General features: G+C 39.7%; 1 protein-coding gene across 1 annotated transcript in view; it reads left to right on the top strand.

Moving 5' to 3' along the window:
• Window positions 1–2,144: 2,144 nt before the first annotated feature.
• Window positions 2,145–17,231, top strand: part of ARHGAP24 (Rho GTPase activating protein 24) — a 109,172-nt gene continuing 94,085 nt past the window's right edge. Inside the window, exon 1 of the mRNA XM_043971273.1 lies at window positions 2,145–2,257. The gene's annotated coding sequence lies outside the window, so the exon portion shown is untranslated. The remainder of the gene's footprint in view (window positions 2,258–17,231) is intronic.

Raw genomic sequence — 17,231 nt, 5'->3', positions numbered from 1 at the left:
TCAGGTCTTCCTGACTCCAGGCCCGCAGCTCTATCCACTGTGTAATTTAACTGCTCACATCTGTCAAGTCATCTGTGCTTTGCCAGCTTACTATACAACACTATAACAGCAACTTGCTCTGACAGGGACTTCCCACTGTACCCAACAAAAGAATCAATTTTATTTACCTGATTATACTTTTTAATTCCAGTCATCTTAGCTAAATCTCCCTCTTCATCCCTATGCTTCTCAGTTTCTTCACCTCTAAATCATGTGATCCTATGATCTCGAATCAATGATGTTCTCTTTCCACATACTGTAAAAACATTCAAAAAGCCAACCACAAACATGTCTAACTGAGGAGGTCCCAGTTGAGGAGACCTCACCCTGGCAATGGGAAGAGGGAAACGCAATGGTACCAAGAACGTGGGCTTGAAAGAAATGACCAGTCATTCTTCTTAATGAAGGAGCTTTGTGTTTGAAGGTTTCTCTTTGGTCCCACTTCTTATCTTGTTCTCTAGGAATTTCCAACTGGAAATTAGATTTGTTGGATTCTGAAATGGGTCATTGAAATAATAGTTTGTTTTCATCTCTTTAAGAAGTACATAGTTTGACTGGAGCTTTGCCCAGTGACAGAGATTAAATTACTTATTTTGGGGAATAGAGAACTAATCTTAAAGAGCCAGAAAAACCTGGGTTCAAGGACTGATAGAGAGTAACTGTATGAACCTGGACCAGTCATTTACCCTCTGTGTCCCAGGTAATTAAGGCTCTAAGTAATAAAAGAATTGTTGATCTGCATGGATGGAGGGAGAGAGAAAGTTGTAATCTCGGACCAAATATAAAAGGGGGAGGGGGGAAGCTTTGATTCTGCTGCTCAATAAGGTTTGCAACCTGCTGTTTAAATTATTATCTCATTTGATCCTGACAACAATACTAGAAGGTTGGTGCTAATTATGCTCTGGAAGTCTAATACACTGATTCTAGACATCTTAGTGTTTCTTGCAAAGAGACTTGGGCAATAATCCCTGAGGAAAAACAAAACTAATTACTTTTGGTGACTTTTGTGACCCTTTCCATTGCACATAAATCTTTGAGCTGTTTGAGCTTGGAAAGAGAACAGTTATCATATTTTGAAACTTCCAATGATTTGAACTAGAGAGTACCAAGCTACTTATTTTCTCTCTTCAAGCATAGAAGCTTTTTAGGTTTAATGCCTGGGTAGCTAAGGTCGAATAAATAAAACCATCTAGACCAGGGGTTCTTCCCCTTTTAGTGTATCATGGATGCCATTGGCTATCTGGTGAAGCCTGTGGATCTCTTCTCCAAATCGTGTTTTGTTGCCAACATTCAGTCATTAATGGAAATGCTAAATTTCAATCAGAAGTTACTAAAAAATGTATTTTTTCTGTCCACATTCATAGACCCTCTGAAATCTATACATGGTTTCCTATAGACCCTTCCTTTAAAATCCCTGCTCTCCACCGAGTGGTGAGGAAAATGAAGCATGGGTGTCACTACTTGGAGGGGAATTGAGGAATCATGTTGAGTTGGGAATTATGGGGTATAGGAACACGTCAGGAACCTGTCAGGAACAGGGGCTAGTAGGGAGGGGCAAAGTCTGCGACAGGTGGCAAAAGATACTGCCAGGCTGTTCAGAGGGGGCAGTTTAACAGTTAACAATCCAGAAGCCAAAGTCAGCTGATAGGGTAGTGTCACTGGGGTCTAGGGGTAGTTGACCAGTAAGCTATTTTGCTGTGGAAGGGATCTCTCCTGAGCTCCCTAGTCACACATTGAGGGTGTGTGGGGGAGCTGCCAGTTGCCAAATGAAATTTGAAACCTGGGACTGTGTTTGAGGACTGCTCAGTTGTTCCAGTGTCTCATACTGTATATTTACTCATTCACACACAATCACTCTTTTTAACTTCTTGGACAATTCTTTGCAGAACTGCTGGGATTTTTCAGCTCCATGCACTGGACTGCTGAGCGTCTGGGTTGAAGTGGCTCAGACTTTGTTGTGGATAATTTGAGTTTTCCAGGCTGAAACCAAGAAAGGAGAGAAGAGGGGGAAGAGAAGGAACCGGGGGCGAGGGCAACCCAACACAATTGTTCAGTGCCGTGACAGCTGTTTTGGATTTCTTTGGGGAAATTGCTGGTATGCGGTGACCAAGTTCATGGGATGAAGACTTCCTCCTGTTGTGGGAGTCTAAAAGGGCTTCGTTTCTTTCCACTTGAGCTGGCAGCTTCCCTCTGTAACAACGCGGCACTTAGAAGCAGGGTATGTGGACGGAGAATTGTGTCTGTGCGGGGAGGACAGGGGGGAAAAAGTGTGTGGAGATTCTCTTGGGTCACAATCCATGATCATTCAGGGGAAGGGGAGAAGGACTAACAGGAAGTCCCTTTTGCTAGACTCTTGAAAAATCATTTCCAAACTTTGAAACCATGTTCCTTTTCAATTTTACAGGGATAAAAATAGCACCAGTAGCTGGTGTGTATTACTGGTTTTAGAAAATAGTGCTATAGTAATCAAAGTGGTTCTCTCTTATTCCAGTTTTCACCACTGTCTAGGGTAATATTTTCCAAGATAATGGACACAGGAGCGTGGAATTTGCAATAAGGACTTTGATTGTAATCCTGAAAGAATTAAGGTATCTGGTGAATATTAAAGCCACCCAAGAGATTTTGTGTAAAGATTTTTTTTTTTTAATGACTCTTTTCTGGGTAGTAGGAAATATTTTCTCTCATCTCTAATGGGCTAAACATTCTAAGTTTTCAAGATATCTGAAAGACTAACTTTTCAAGTCTCTAAATAGAGAAGTAGACATTTTCGTTATGGATTCTTTAAAGAGTACTGTGTTTTCAGACTCAATCAGAAGTCAAGAATATGGCCTGTCTTTTGAAATATATGCTTGTTTTCTTTCATTTATTTTTCACAGATGCCTTTTGTTTTGACATTGCCTTCAATTCTAAATATATTCCTCCTCCTGTACTACCAGTAAGCCATCCCTTGTAACACAGATTTTAAAATGAAAGATCAGAAAAATGAACAAATACATTGACTATGTTCAACAATATATGCAGTATATTCTACCCCCATAGTGCATCATATTCCAGGAAGGGAAGGAAATGCATTTTTCTTAACTATTCCTGGTGTCAAGCTTGGTCACTATTATTACATAGCATTTGTGTTGTTTTCCCATTTACTTTCTTATACTCTTTGTATCTATTTTTCTGGGTCTGCCCACTCCCTCCTCTTCATCATAGAGAAAGTTTCCCATATTTCTCTGCAGTCTTCATATTAGTCTTTTCTTAAAGTATAGTTCTATTAGCTTACATTTATGTGCCATAATTTCTTTACCTATTCCTCAATCTATGGACACTTACTTGGTTTCCCATTCTTTGCTACCATAAAAGTACGACTATTAATAATATTTTTATCTATATGAAATTTTATTTTTACCTCTTTGGGGTATATATGTAAAAATGAAATCTCTGTGTAAGGGTTAGAAGGATTTTAGTTACTTTTTTTTTTTTTTAGCATAATTCCAATTCACTTTCCAGAATGACTCCATCAACAATGGATTTAATTGCCTGTCTTCCCATGGCCCCTCCAACACTGACCATTTCTATATCTTGTTCTTTTCCATTTAGCTAGGGTGAGATGAAACATTTAGAGTTGTTTGATTGGAAGTTCTTTTGTCTTTAGTGATTTGGAATAGTCATTCACAGTTATTAACAGTCTGTGATTCTTTTGAAAACTTTGGTCATATCTTTTGATCACTTTATTAGAAAATGGGTTTTGGTCTTCGATATTCTTGTTAATTTCATATTTATCTGAGACATTAGACCCAGTAAGGATTGATGGTGCTTATTTAGAATAATGCTGTATTTGAATTGAGATATGACTACTAAAACATTTTCAGTTGTAATATTAACTTGGTTTGTTATTTGTAGAGGCAAGTTACTTTATCTAAATTTAAAAGAGAAAAATGTTAAAACTTTGAAATACAAGTGTAAAAACTTCAAAGTGCAAATAAATGTGATTGTGAAGCCCTAATTGGTACCTTAAAGTTTTTGATAGAGGAGGAGACTTGAAGTGCTCTGTTCATCATCCAGAAGTTTGGGGGAGCTGATTTCAAAGCACTTAGGGAAAGGGTTAAGTTCTGTGGACTAAAATTTCTGTAGGGGAAGTCAAACCAGAAGTTATGGGAACCCTCTTTGAGTGAAATACCAAAGACACATAGAAAAGTATTTGTCATGAGGAAGAAAAGGGAGAGTTGTCCAAACAGAGGGATGCGAGTACAAAAGGAACTCACAAAAGAAGTCAGATTTTTAATAGGGAGGATAAACACAAAAATGTGGCAGAATCCTGTAAGGCATAGTAAAGCTGATGCTGGTGGGGAAGATAAGAATGACTAAAAAGTGATGATGTTTTTTTAAGCTATGTTGGGGAAAGCGTGAGGATCAAAGAAGCTGCTTGGGATGGATGGTATAATAGTGTCTGAAGTCAGACAGCACTTCTTTGGTTTCTGTTTTCTCTGCCAAAGAGGATGATCTTTGAACTGGAAAAGATCGAACAAAATGACTTAGAAAATTCATACTAAAGATGAAAAGGAAATAAGAGGGTATCCTTGGTGCTTTTCATGAGTTCCAGACGTCTGGCCCCAATCACTGCATCCTTAGGAATAAAAAGAACTGAGGGATGTAATAAATAAACTATTTCCAGTTATTTTTGCAAGCTCATAGCAAATGGGAAAGTTATTACAGTATTGTGGATAGGCACATGATGCCTTGATTATGTTTTATTTTATTTTCAGTTCTGAATTCTCTCCCTCCCACCTTCCCCTTCCCACCATTTAGAAGGCAAGAAAAACAAAACTCATATAAATATGTATAGCTACATAAAACAAATTCCCACATTAGCCATGTCTAAAAAAATGCTCAGGATAAGTAGCATGTTTCATTATGAGTCCTTTGGAATCATGGTTGGTCATAGTTTCTAAGTCCTGTGAAGTTATTTATCTTTACAATAATGTTTTTTCTTATATAAATTGTGTCCTGGTTCTGTTCACTTCACTGTGCAACAGTTCATGCAAGTCTTCTCAGATTTTTCTGAAACCATCCCTTTAATTATTTCTTATGGCACAATGGCATTCCACAACATTCCTATGCCATAATTTGTTCAGCCATTTCCCCAACCAATAGGCACCCCCTCAATTTCTAATTCTTTGCTAACATAAAAAGGTGTGCTCTAAGTCCTAGCTTCTTAAACTGCTGGTTGCAACCCCAAATGGGGTCATGTAACAGAAAATGGGGGTCATGAAAAATTTAGCAACAGTAAAAGGTTATTCCTATTTTATATACCTACATACCCAGGGTCATGTAAAAATTTCTCAGGTGAAAAGGGGTTGCAAGTGGAAAAAGTTTTAAAAGCCCTGCTTTAAACGTTTTTGTACATATGGATCCTTTTCCTCATTCTTTGATCTATGGTGGATAGGTGGTATCTCTGGGTCAAACTTTTAATAGTTTTTTGGGGACATATTTCCAAATTGTTTTCTAGCAGGGGTGGGCCAGTTGACAGCTCCCCTAATAGTATATTGATGTACCTATTTTCCCACAGCCCCTTCAGCATTTCTTATCTTCCTTTTTTTTCTCTTTTGGGAATCCATTGGGTATGAGGTGGTATTTCAAAGTGGTTTTAATTTGCACTATCCTGACAATTTGTGATTTAGAGCACTTTTTTTCATATGGCTATTGATAGTTTAGATTTCTTCCTCTGAAAGCTGCCTGTTCATATCCTTTGACTATTTATCAGCTGGGGAATGTCTGCCCTGATTTTCAAAAATGATTAGGGAATGTAGGTTTCAAACTGTACTCTCTCTTCATGAAGAGAGGCCTATGAGATTAACTTTATTAGCAAAATTCTAGAACATATTACAAATGAGTTTAATGAAAAATATATCAATTGTATGTTCCTAGAACTATGCTGAATGCTGAGGATATGAATACAAAAAGGAAAAGGGGCCTTGCCATCCAAGAGATTTTTTATTTTTATTTTTTGGTGAGGCAACTGGGGTTAAGTGACTTGCCCAGGGTCACACAGCTAGTAAGTGTTAAGTGTAGTGACTTGCCCAGTGTCATACAGCTAGTAGGTGTTAAGTGTCTGAGGCTGGATTTAAACTCAGTTCCTCCTGACTCCAGGGCCGGCGCTCTATCCACTGCACCACCTAGCTGCTCCCTCCCCCCCCCCCACCGCCACCCCCCACCCCAGATGATTTTCTTTTTTTTTTAATTTTTTAAAAATTTTATTTAAATTTAATTTTTTGGTGGGGCAATAAGGGTTAAGTGACTTGCCCAGGGTCACACAGCTAGAAAGTGTCAAGGGTCTGAGGTCAGATTTGAACTCAGGTCCTCCTGAATCCAGGGCCGGTGCTTTATCCACTGTGCCATCTAGCTGCCCCCGCCCCCCCCCCCCAGATGATTTTCTAACAGAGAGAGACAATGCATATGGAAGGGTGTTGGCAAGAGTAGAATATTTTGGTTTGGAAAGTTTCAGGAATACTATATGTAGCCAAAGGGAAACAGAAGTGTCTAAATGCCAAACCATGAATCACAAAATATCAAAAGGGCTTTTCCAAGAAAAGGACATGCCACCTAAGCTCATTTACAGTAAAGTATGCACTTGATTTTTTTTTCTTTTCTGCATTTGTTTATTAGATTTCTGTTTCATATCATGTAGTCTATTTTTGCAAAGGTGCCATACGCAGCTAGGATATATGTATATTCCTTTTGGTTTTCATTCAGTAAACATCAGTTATGTAGAACTTTTCTAAAATTCTCTTAAGGTCCTTAACTTCTTTTTTATAGTCTACCTAGTTTTGAAAGAATACATTCAGATCCCCAACTATTATAATTTTCTATATCTCCCTGCAATTCAATTAATTTATCTTTTAAATATTTAGGTACTATGAAATTTAGTGCATATAAATTAAGTACCAATATTGTTTTAGTGTTTTTAGTGCCTTTCAGAGTAATATAGTTTCTCTGTTTGTCCCTTTTAATCATAACTATTTTTACTATTGTGTTCTCTGAGGTCATGATTTCCTGAAGCTTAATAAATTACTTTCTAGCCCCTCATTGTAATTTTGTATGAATCTTTATTTTTCAAATGTGTTTCTTGTAAACAACAACAAATTGTTGTATTCTTGTTTCTGCTTTTATACTCTATGTTGAGTTCATCCCTTTCACTTTTGTTATTATGGCTATAAATTGTGTTTTTCTACCCCTCATATCCTCTTAAACTGCTTCTTCCATTGGCAGTGCACCACTATCATTGAAGGTGGTGAAACAGAATGAACAAAAACCCTCGCAGCTTTTACCATAAAAGATAGGAGAACTTGGAATACAATATTTGAAAAGTCAAATAATGTCACGAAGAGTAACTTACCTTGCAAAGCTGTGTATAATCCTAAGGGGAGGAAAATGGATTTTTAATGAAAAAGAGAGCTTTCAAATATTTCTGATGAAAAGACCAGAGCTGAGTAGGAAATTTGAAATACAAACACAAAGGTCCAGAGAAATTTAGAATGGTAAATTTGAGTAATTACAAGGAGCAGAATGATAATGTAGTGCTAACATTCTAGTGGTAGAAGTGGAGAAACAAGTTCCTCTTCAGAATTAGTTTTCACAGAGTTTTAAGGCTGCTAAATAAGAAGAACGGAGGACTTGCTGGTTATTTGGTTCTGTTCTGAGAGTTTTAAGAGGGGAAAAAACAGGGAGGGTAATAGGAATAAACTAGTATAGAAAGGAGGAAGAAAGAGCTAGAACTGTTTCTCATAATTTGGGCACATGCCAAGAAACATAAAGGAAGCATTTGTGGAAGAAGGCATAAGATTAACTTAACTAATCTAAACTGAACAAGAAGACTGAACACATACAATTGGATATAGAAACCTCAACAGGGAAACAAGAAAGAGTTAAGAAAAAGGAAAATATCAGGGATAAAACATCCATAATCAAAATAAATTTCCTGATCCTGAAAGGGAGATGAAAAGGGGGAAAAGCAAAGAACTAGAATCTAAGGAAATGCCTGTCAGTTGTCTAGCAGCCCAACAAATTGTGATACCATTCTAATAAACAGAGAAGTCTGCACAGTGTGAATTGTCACAGAGTAAAGCATAACCAGTAGAGGGATTTATACAAAGACAACAACATTGTAAAGAAAAAAAGCAACTCAGTGCAATAACCAAACTATGTTTCCAGAGGATCTAGAATGATACATGTTGCCTACCTCCTGACAGAGAGCTAATGGCCTCAAGGAGACATACATCAATTTGACTGTGATTATTTGCTACGAGTTCAGGTTTTTTCTTTCAGTTTTTAATTAAGAGAGGAGGAGATTGGGTTAGTGATAGTGATACAAAAAATATCATTGGAATATATTGCATATACATTTATGTATATTATTTATAATATATACTTATTATAGTATTTTATAATATTATTTTTATATATGTGTGTATATATATCACAAAATGGATCAGAAGGAAGTTCAAAAGGAAGCACAAATGAGGAGGACAGCTTTGAAAGTTTTGAAATGTGTGGACTATATATATTTTAAAGAGAATCAAGCAATATGAATGAGATTCATGTCAGGAAGATGGATGACAGTCACCTAAGTGGAACATGTGCCCCACCTATGTCATATAGCCATTTCAAACTATTGATGTCCAAGACAAAATTCAATAGCTTTCCCTCAAAGCCTACTCCACTTCCCAAATTGCCTATTATCATCAAGGGCACCACCATTCTTCCATTAGCCCAGGTTTTAATCCCAGTATCATCCTGGACTCCACACTCACACCACATTGGCACTCAATTGCCAGATTTTGTCATTTCTGTCACTACAATATCTGCTTGGGGCAGCTAGGTGGCAAAGTGGATAGAGTGCCAGGTTTGAAGTCAGGAAGACTCATCTTCCTGAGTGCAAATCCAGCTTCAGACATTTACGAGCTGTGTGACCTGGACAAGTCACTTCACTCTGTTTGCCTCAGTTTCCTCATTTCTAAAATGAGCTGGAGAAGAAAATGACAAACCACTCCAGCAACTTTACTGAGAAAACGTCAGATGGGGTCGGGTAGAGTCAGGCATGACTAAACAACAACAACAACAACAACAACAACAACACAGTTTGGCTTCATTCATACCAGCTAAATGCAATGACTAAAGAATTATAAGACACACTGTCTCAGACTTGGAAGGAACTTCGGAAGCATCCTAGTCCCACCCACAGCTGGGCAGCCATCTCTTCTAAGACATTTGGTTTTTTTTTGGTTTTTTTTTTTGTTTTTTAAGTGAGGCAATGGGGGTTAAGTGACTTGCCCAGGGTCACACAGCTAGTCAGTGTTAAGTGTCTGAGGCCGGATTTGAACTCAGGTCCTCCTGAATCCAGGCCAGTGCTTTACCCACTGTGCCACCTAACCCCCATAGAAGTATACTCACTTTTTTTTTTTAAGTGAGGCAATGGGGGTTAAGTGACTTGCCCAGGGTCACACAGCTAGTCAGTGTTAAGTGTCTGAGGCCGGATTTGAACTCAGGTCCTCCTGAATCCAGGCCAGTGCTTTACCCACTGTGCCACCTAACCCCCATAGAAGTATACTCACTTTTTTTTTTTAAGTGAGGCAATGGGGGTTAAGTGACTTGCCCAGGGTCACACAGCTAGTCAGTGTTAAGTGTCTGAGGCTGGATTTGAACTCAGGTCCTCCTGAATCCAGGCCAGTGCTTTACCCACTGTGCCACCTAACCCCCATAGAAGTATACTCACTTTTTTTTTTTAAGTGAGGCAATGGGGGTTAAGTGACTTGCCCAGGGTCACACAGCTAGTCAGTGTTAAGTGTCTGAGGCCGGATTTGAACTCAGGTCCTCCCGACTCCAGGGCCGGTGCTCTATCCACTGCGCCACCTAGCTTCCCCTCTTCTAAGACATTTGTAAGTACTGACCATCCAACTGTGCTTTAAGACTTCTGGCTCGCCCCCTGAGGCAGCCCATTCCACCTTTAGACAGCTCTAATGATTAGGAAGTTTATCTTCACCTTGAGCCAATTTTGTGGTGAAGAAAACACCTGAATGGCCACTGAGCATGCATATAAAAGGAGAAACTTTCCTTCCTGCTATAAGGTATAAGGGTAGGTCTCTCAGTCTTCAATTATAGCTGAATTCACAGAACAAAAGGAGACACCCACAACGAGGTAAAATCCCTAGAACAAGATGATTCAAATGCTTATGATATTCACTCAACATCTCTACCCCACCAACCTCCATGGGCAACACCATCCTGCAGAGATGAACAGAGTCATGTTGGGAACACCTCCTGTGGTAGAGATTGTCATTTCGTCTGCTTCCAACCCTCTGTGGCAGTGAGTGGTAGGCACCAAATCTACCTAAACACAAGCAGTGTATTTGTGGTGGAAGAATGCTGACTTCCGCCTGGGAGACCTCTAGGTAAGGGACCCCTAGTTTCAGAGATTCTTCACGGAACACCTTCACAACTACTCACCACTCAAGCAAAAGAAGCAAATCCTGCTTCAGTCAAAGCATAGTAGGAAAGGAGGAGAGAAAGAAGAAACCGGGGAAGGGATGAATCAGTGTTTATGACTGCATGGAGTGTGAAGAAAAGGATGTATTCAAGTTAGAGCTTTTCTGGTCAGCTTAGAGGCTACTTAATCTGGTAAAGACTAACTCCCTCAGTGTGGGAGGAGATTGAAACAGCTGTACTCTCCAGCCTTGGAGGTATGCCCACAAATGAAGTGGAGGAAGTCAGAAAGTGAGGAATGAGGGAATTTAAAGAAAAAAAAAACTCATTTCAAGTAGAATAAAACTCAATGAGGGGCAGCTAGGTGGTGTACTGGATAGAGCACCAGCCCTGGAGTCAGGAGGACCTGAGTTCAAATCTGCCCTCAGACACTTGATACTTACTAGCTGTGTGACCCTGGGCAAGTCACTTAACCCCAATTGCCTCACCCCCCCCAAAAAACCCCACAAAAAACCAATGAAAACTTAGATCATAAACAGATAAATAAAAAAATATCACAAATCTAAAAGGAAAGATGAATACCACATCCTCAAAAAGATTTTCAAGCTTCTTTCTCTTAACAAAAATTACACAATGAAGTGAAACACTAGAGGAAGAAGAGAAGAGGGGACAAGACAGAGAATTGTGGGATCCCACCATTAGCAGGTTGACCTGGATGAAGGTATAGTAAAAGAAGCTAAGAAGGAGCAGTTAGGTAGTAGAGAAACAGCAGAGAGTGCAGTTCTGAAAACCCAGAGAGAAGAGAATATTAAGGAGAAGAAGGTGACATTCTGTAGAGGGATGAAGAATGAGAATTGAGAAAAGGCCATTAGATTGGTCAATTAAGAGATCAATAGTGGGGCAGCTAGGTGGCTCAGTGGATAAAGCACTGGCCCTGGATTCAGGAGGACCTGAGTTCAAATCCGGCCTCAGACACTTGACATTTACTAGCTGTGTGACCCTGGGCAAGTCACTTAACCCCCCCCCCCATTGCCTCACAAAAAAGAGAGAGAGAGAGATCAATGGTAACTTTGGAGTGAGCAGTTTCTGTTGGATGATGAGTTCAGGAGTTAGACTAGAGTCAAAAAGAGAGTGAGACAAAATGAAGTAGATAGGCTTCCCAAGAAGTTTAGCCACAAAAGGCAGGAAGGATGCGAGATGATTGAATGGGAATGGATCACCTGAGGGATGATAATAGGGATGGAACAAGTGAAGGGTTTTTTGATGATGGGGAGAGATGAGTTTATTTTTAGGCAATAGGGGAACAACCAGTAACCAGAGGGGGATTGAAGGTAAAAGAGAGAATGTGGACAGTGTAGGGAGTGGGAGGTGGGGGGAGGCAATCTGCTGGAGAAGATGGAATGGAATGGGATAACTTGTACCTGTAGAGGGGTTGACCTTGGCCATGGTGTGAGACAAAGGTGAAGGAGGATAGATAGACTGGTAGAAGGCATATGGGTGATGTGAGATAAGGAGGAGGGGAGAAGAGTGAGTTCTTGGTTAATGACTTCAATATTTTCATTAAAATATGGGGCAAGGTTCTCAGTTGAGAAGATAGGGAGAAAGGGAGCCATTGGAGGTTTGAGGGGAGCTGAAAAGGTTTTGAAGAGCTCCTGTGGTAAGGAGCAGAAGTGAGTTAATTAGGGAGGTTTCAAAGGATTACCTTGCAGGAGTGAGGGCCCCCCTGGGGTTATTTAACAAAAGTTGTAGTGGACCCAGTCATCATAATTGCATGATTTTTTTCTATGTTCATTCAGCCACACATGTATTGGCAGGGGATGGGGGGAGTGAGCCAAACTGGGCTTGGCAGGACTATCTGGTCTATCTGGTCCTGCCATCTTGCCCTTAGTGCTTACAATAAGGGGACACAGGACTTAAGAGAAGACAAAGTTGAACTAGTTCACCAACATGGGGAAAAGAGGAGAGTATAGCTAGTGTGAGTGTAATAGGCTTGCCTGGAATATAGTGGGCTCTTGATAAATATTTTTTGGATTGGATTGGATTGGATTGGAGAACTGAGGGACTGAGAGCTTGAAGGGCACAGTGTGGATGAAAAACAGGCTTTGGTTTTGGAAGGTAGAGCTAAATAAGGAATGCCAACAGATCATAATCAGATAAAGAAATTTAAGAGTTCATGGGTACGGAAGTGGTGCATTTGCATATGATAGCAAGATCCAATATTTTTGTGTATGACTGAGGTGAGTTAGAGGAATAGGTCATTTTTTTTGTAATGCTCTTTTTAATTTTTTTTTTTTTGGTGAACCAATTGGGGTTAAGTGACTTGCCCAGGGTCACACAGCTAGTAAGTATCAAGTGTCTGAGGCTGGATTTGAACTCAGCTCCTCCTGAATCCAGGGCCGGTGCTCTATCCACTGTGCCACCTAACTGCCCCTAGAGGAATAGGTCATGGGAAATGAATAAGTCAAAGAAGTGGTAGTTTAGGATGTCTGAGAAATGAGTTGAGAAGGAGAGGAAGATTATGAGCCAGGTATTGAACTCATTGAGGAAGGGGAGCATCCTAGAGGCCTCTACATAACAGCTACCAGAATTGTGATTGGGTGTTAGATATGGACTAAGTGAACCTCAGAGGAAGAGAAATTACTGAGTGATAGTGGTAGGGAAAGAACCTGGAAGTGACAAGGGGGAGCAAGGAGCTTCCCGTCTCCACAAAGTTCAGCCAGTGCTGAAAAGAGAGGTCAATAAAGCTGTATCAGTGAAAGCCAGAAGATGAGAGGAGTGGGAAAGGAAAAGATGTCAAATGAAACAAGGTTGTTACCTATGGAGCAGGCATCGCAGAGGGCGACATGGAAGGGGTGGGTAATTTTCGTGTGAGATAGCGTTGGGGGAGTTGAGAAGAATAGGAATAAGGAATCCCACAGTTAGGAGCAAGGAAATGGCATGAGTAGGATGTGACATGGGGGAAGTGTGTTAATCATTAAGGGTAAAGTTTATGGCGGTTCAATGACAATAGGGTTTTGAATTTAGATTGGGTCCTTTCAGAACCTTGGGCAGTTCATTCAGTTTTTATTCTTTTCTGGTTGTTATTTCAATTTGCATTTTTGTAGTCATTTTGTATATTTGGTCTTCATGGTTCTTTTTACGTCCCTTTTAATCAATTCATATGTCTTTTTTTGTTTTTGTTTTTGCGGGGCAATAAGGGTTAAGTGACTTGCCCAGGGTCTCCCAGCTAGTAAGTGTCAAGTGTCTGAGGTCAGATTTGAACTCAGGTCCTCCTTAATCCAGGGCCAGTGCTCTATCCGCTGCACTACCTAGCTGCCCCCAATTCATATGTCTTTTTTTTTTTTTTAGTGAGGCAATTGGGGTTAAGTGACTTGCCCAGGGTCACACAGCTAGTAAGTGTTATGTGTCTGAGGCCGGATTTGAACTCAGGTACTCCTGACTCCAGGGCCGGTGCTCCATCCACTGCACCACCTAGCTGCCCCCCATATGTCTTTTAATGTACCGTATTAATAATTTCTTAAACTACAGTAATATTCCACTATATTCATGTACTATGATTTATTGAGCCATTCCCTAATTGGTGGGTATCTGCTTTGTTTCCATTGCTGTGCTAGCTGCTAAGGATACGAAGACAAAAACCAAAATAATTCCCATCATCAAGTAGCTTATCCATCAGGGAAGACAAATGTACATACACACACACACACACACACACACACACATATATATATGTATGTATGTATGTATGTATGTATGTGTGTATGTATGTGGTGACCTTCCTCCCCAAGCTTTAGGGCTAGTGTGGGTTTCAGTGCCCCATGGGGCAAGTTTCCAGAAACTAATTGCATAGTCTCCTCGAAGATATAGTTTTCTATAGTCAGAAAAATATCCTGTGGGAATTGGGGCTGAATGGTAGTAGATCTTTCAGACACCCCATTTGTTTCTTTGTTAGCAAAGAAGCTTAGGCCAAGAACAGGGAGAGAAGTTGGTTCCACAGCAACAGAAAAGGGTGAAGCAAGGCAGAGTCTGTCCTAAAAGGGTTGAGATAGGGACTAGACTACCTGTGGGGCAGCCAGCATCATGGCATGTTGAAGGTAAAAGAAAATGGTGACACTCAGAATGGAAGATAAGCCTGAGTTTGCCCCTTCTCAGCTTCAAAGACAACCTGGTGAGGAGTACCTTCTTTTAACCCTAGACTAGAGCCTTCTATTCGCTTCACAATGACCTTAAGGAGTACTTAAGGACCTTTTACAATTTCAATAGTGTTTTTTGAGTTACATTTGATTGATTTAAATAAAAATTTTTCTCCACTGTTTTGTTGTGTATGCCCTTAAACGCCATCATAGTGTACAAAGAGAGTGGCTCTGAGGAAGTCTGATCTCTTACTGAATATATAAGCTAGGATGCCACACCATATACCACTGTGGGGGCAGGTCCAGCTAATAATGATTTTATTTTTACTCTTACTAATAACTTGGAAAATCTCAGAGCAGCTAAAGAATTTTAAAACATAGTTTAGGTCCATTCACTTCTCTGATTAAAGGATGCTAAGCTTATTAAAGTAGGACTCTAAAGGGTTGTAGTTTATAGGATGGTAAATAGTGGAGTTTTTTGTGTTCTTGCTCTTTCTCAGGGATGAAATCACACATAAAAAAATCCAAAATTTTTGTTAAATTCAGAATTGTTCCCTAATATATCAATCACATTGGAAAAAACTCACATTCTCAAAAGAAGAATTATAGCAGAACTAACTATAGAGGATTTTCTATTTGATCCTGGAGATAATGGGGAGCCACTAGAGTTGTGGGGTGACTTGGCCAAATCTGAGCTTTAGAAAATCATGTGGATACGGCCCTGGAGTCAGGAGTACCTGAGTTCAAATCCGGCCTCAGACACTTAACACTTACTAGCTGTGTGACCCTGGGCAAGTCACTTAACCCCCATTGCCTCACTAAAAAAAAAGAAAAGAAAAAAAAAAGAAAATCACGTGGATAGTTATATGTAATAAGGCCTAGATTTAGGGGAGATGCAACAGGGAGACCAACCAGAAGGCTACTGTAAGTAGTCTAGGTGTGAGATGATGTTGACTGTTAGAGGGGTGATGGTTGTGTGAGTGGAGAGAAGAGGATGCATATAAGAAATACTGGAAAAGTCAAAATAAAAGGATCTGTGAACAAATTGGATATGGGGAGTTATGTGTAGAGGGTGACACCTAGATTGTGATCGAGAATGACCTAAAGGATGATGGTGCCCTTGACAATAATAGGAAAATTAGGAAGAGGGGAAGAGTTTTGAGGGAAAGATAATGAGTTCAAATTTGTACTTGGTTGGTTGGTTGTCATCTTTCAGTCTTGAAGAGGACCAAAATGACATCATTATGTTGGAGTCAAGGTACAGTGTATTTGACTGTGGCTGATCAGACCAATATGAGCTTGGAAGGTTCCACCACAGGTTGGGCACACAGAGTCCATGTGAAAATTTCGAGTGAAGATGTCTCTAAATTTATGCATCTCTTGTTTCTTTTGAGCTACTTCAATTCTGATTCTCCCATAGAATGCTTAAAGACATTCAGTTCAAGATATCCAATGGGCATTTGAAGATGTGAGATGGGAGATCAGGAGGGAGATTATGACTAGATAAATAGAGATGATAATTAGATTCATGAGAACTGATGAGATCATCAAGAAAAATAGTATAGAGGGAGAAGAGAAGAGGGTCTAAGACCAAGCCCTGGAGGACACTCACCGAAATTGGGCATAACCTGGATAAAGATCCCACAAAAGAGACTGAGAAGAAAGAAGCAAATAGGTAGGGAGAAAAACAGGGGAGAGCAATATCATGCAAACTTAGAGAGAAGATAGTATCAAGTAGAGGTCAATCAACAGTGTTAAGGTTGCAGAAGGATGCTATCCAGCAGAACAAGGATTGAGAAAAGGCCATTATATTTGGCAATTAAAAGATCATTGGTAACTTTAGAAAAAGCAATTTCAGATGAATAATGAATTTGGAAGCCAGACTTCAGAGAGTTTAGAAAAAGGAAATTTTCAATAGGAGGAGCTAAGAGAAATAAATTCCATTCAATATTACTATAAAATCAGGAAACTCAAGACTCATCAGAACTATCAAAAGTTCTTTATAGAAATATAAGAATACATGAGCCAGCTATAGCATGATGGGTAGATAGTTGGCCTTGGAGTCAAGAAGAGCTAGGTTAAAATCTTGATACTCACCCATAAGGACTGAGTGACCTCTGGCATATTACTTAAACTTTCAATGCCCCTGGCAACTTTTAAAGACTAAAATCTGCAGTGCAGTTATCCTTTTTTCTTTTTGGTAAGGCAAGTGGGATTAAGTGACTTGCCCAAGGTCACACAGCTAGTAAGTGTCAAGTGTTTGAGGCCAGATTTAAACTCAGGTCCTCCTGACTCCAGGGCCAGTGCTCTATCCACTGTGCCACCTAGCTGCCCTGCAGTCATCCTTTTGTAGAGGGAGTTTCCTATACCAATGAAATCACCATTCTGGTCTGAAAAAAAACCAAACATCTGAGAGCTTTCCCTTGCTTTCTGGTCAGGTTCTACCAGTATAATTTTTAAAGATCATTATACTACCTTAATATATTTACAGAATGAAAGATGTATCAACCAAATAACAAAGTATTATTTTCTAAAACTAGGAAAAATAATAATAAAATTCACCTGGAGGAATAAAAGGTCAATAACCTC

Source organism: Dromiciops gliroides, chromosome 6 (genome assembly GCF_019393635.1).
Source record: "Dromiciops gliroides isolate mDroGli1 chromosome 6, mDroGli1.pri, whole genome shotgun sequence".
NCBI lineage: Eukaryota > Metazoa > Chordata > Mammalia > Microbiotheria > Microbiotheriidae > Dromiciops > Dromiciops gliroides.
This window is presented reverse-complemented; position numbering and strand designations above follow the sequence as displayed.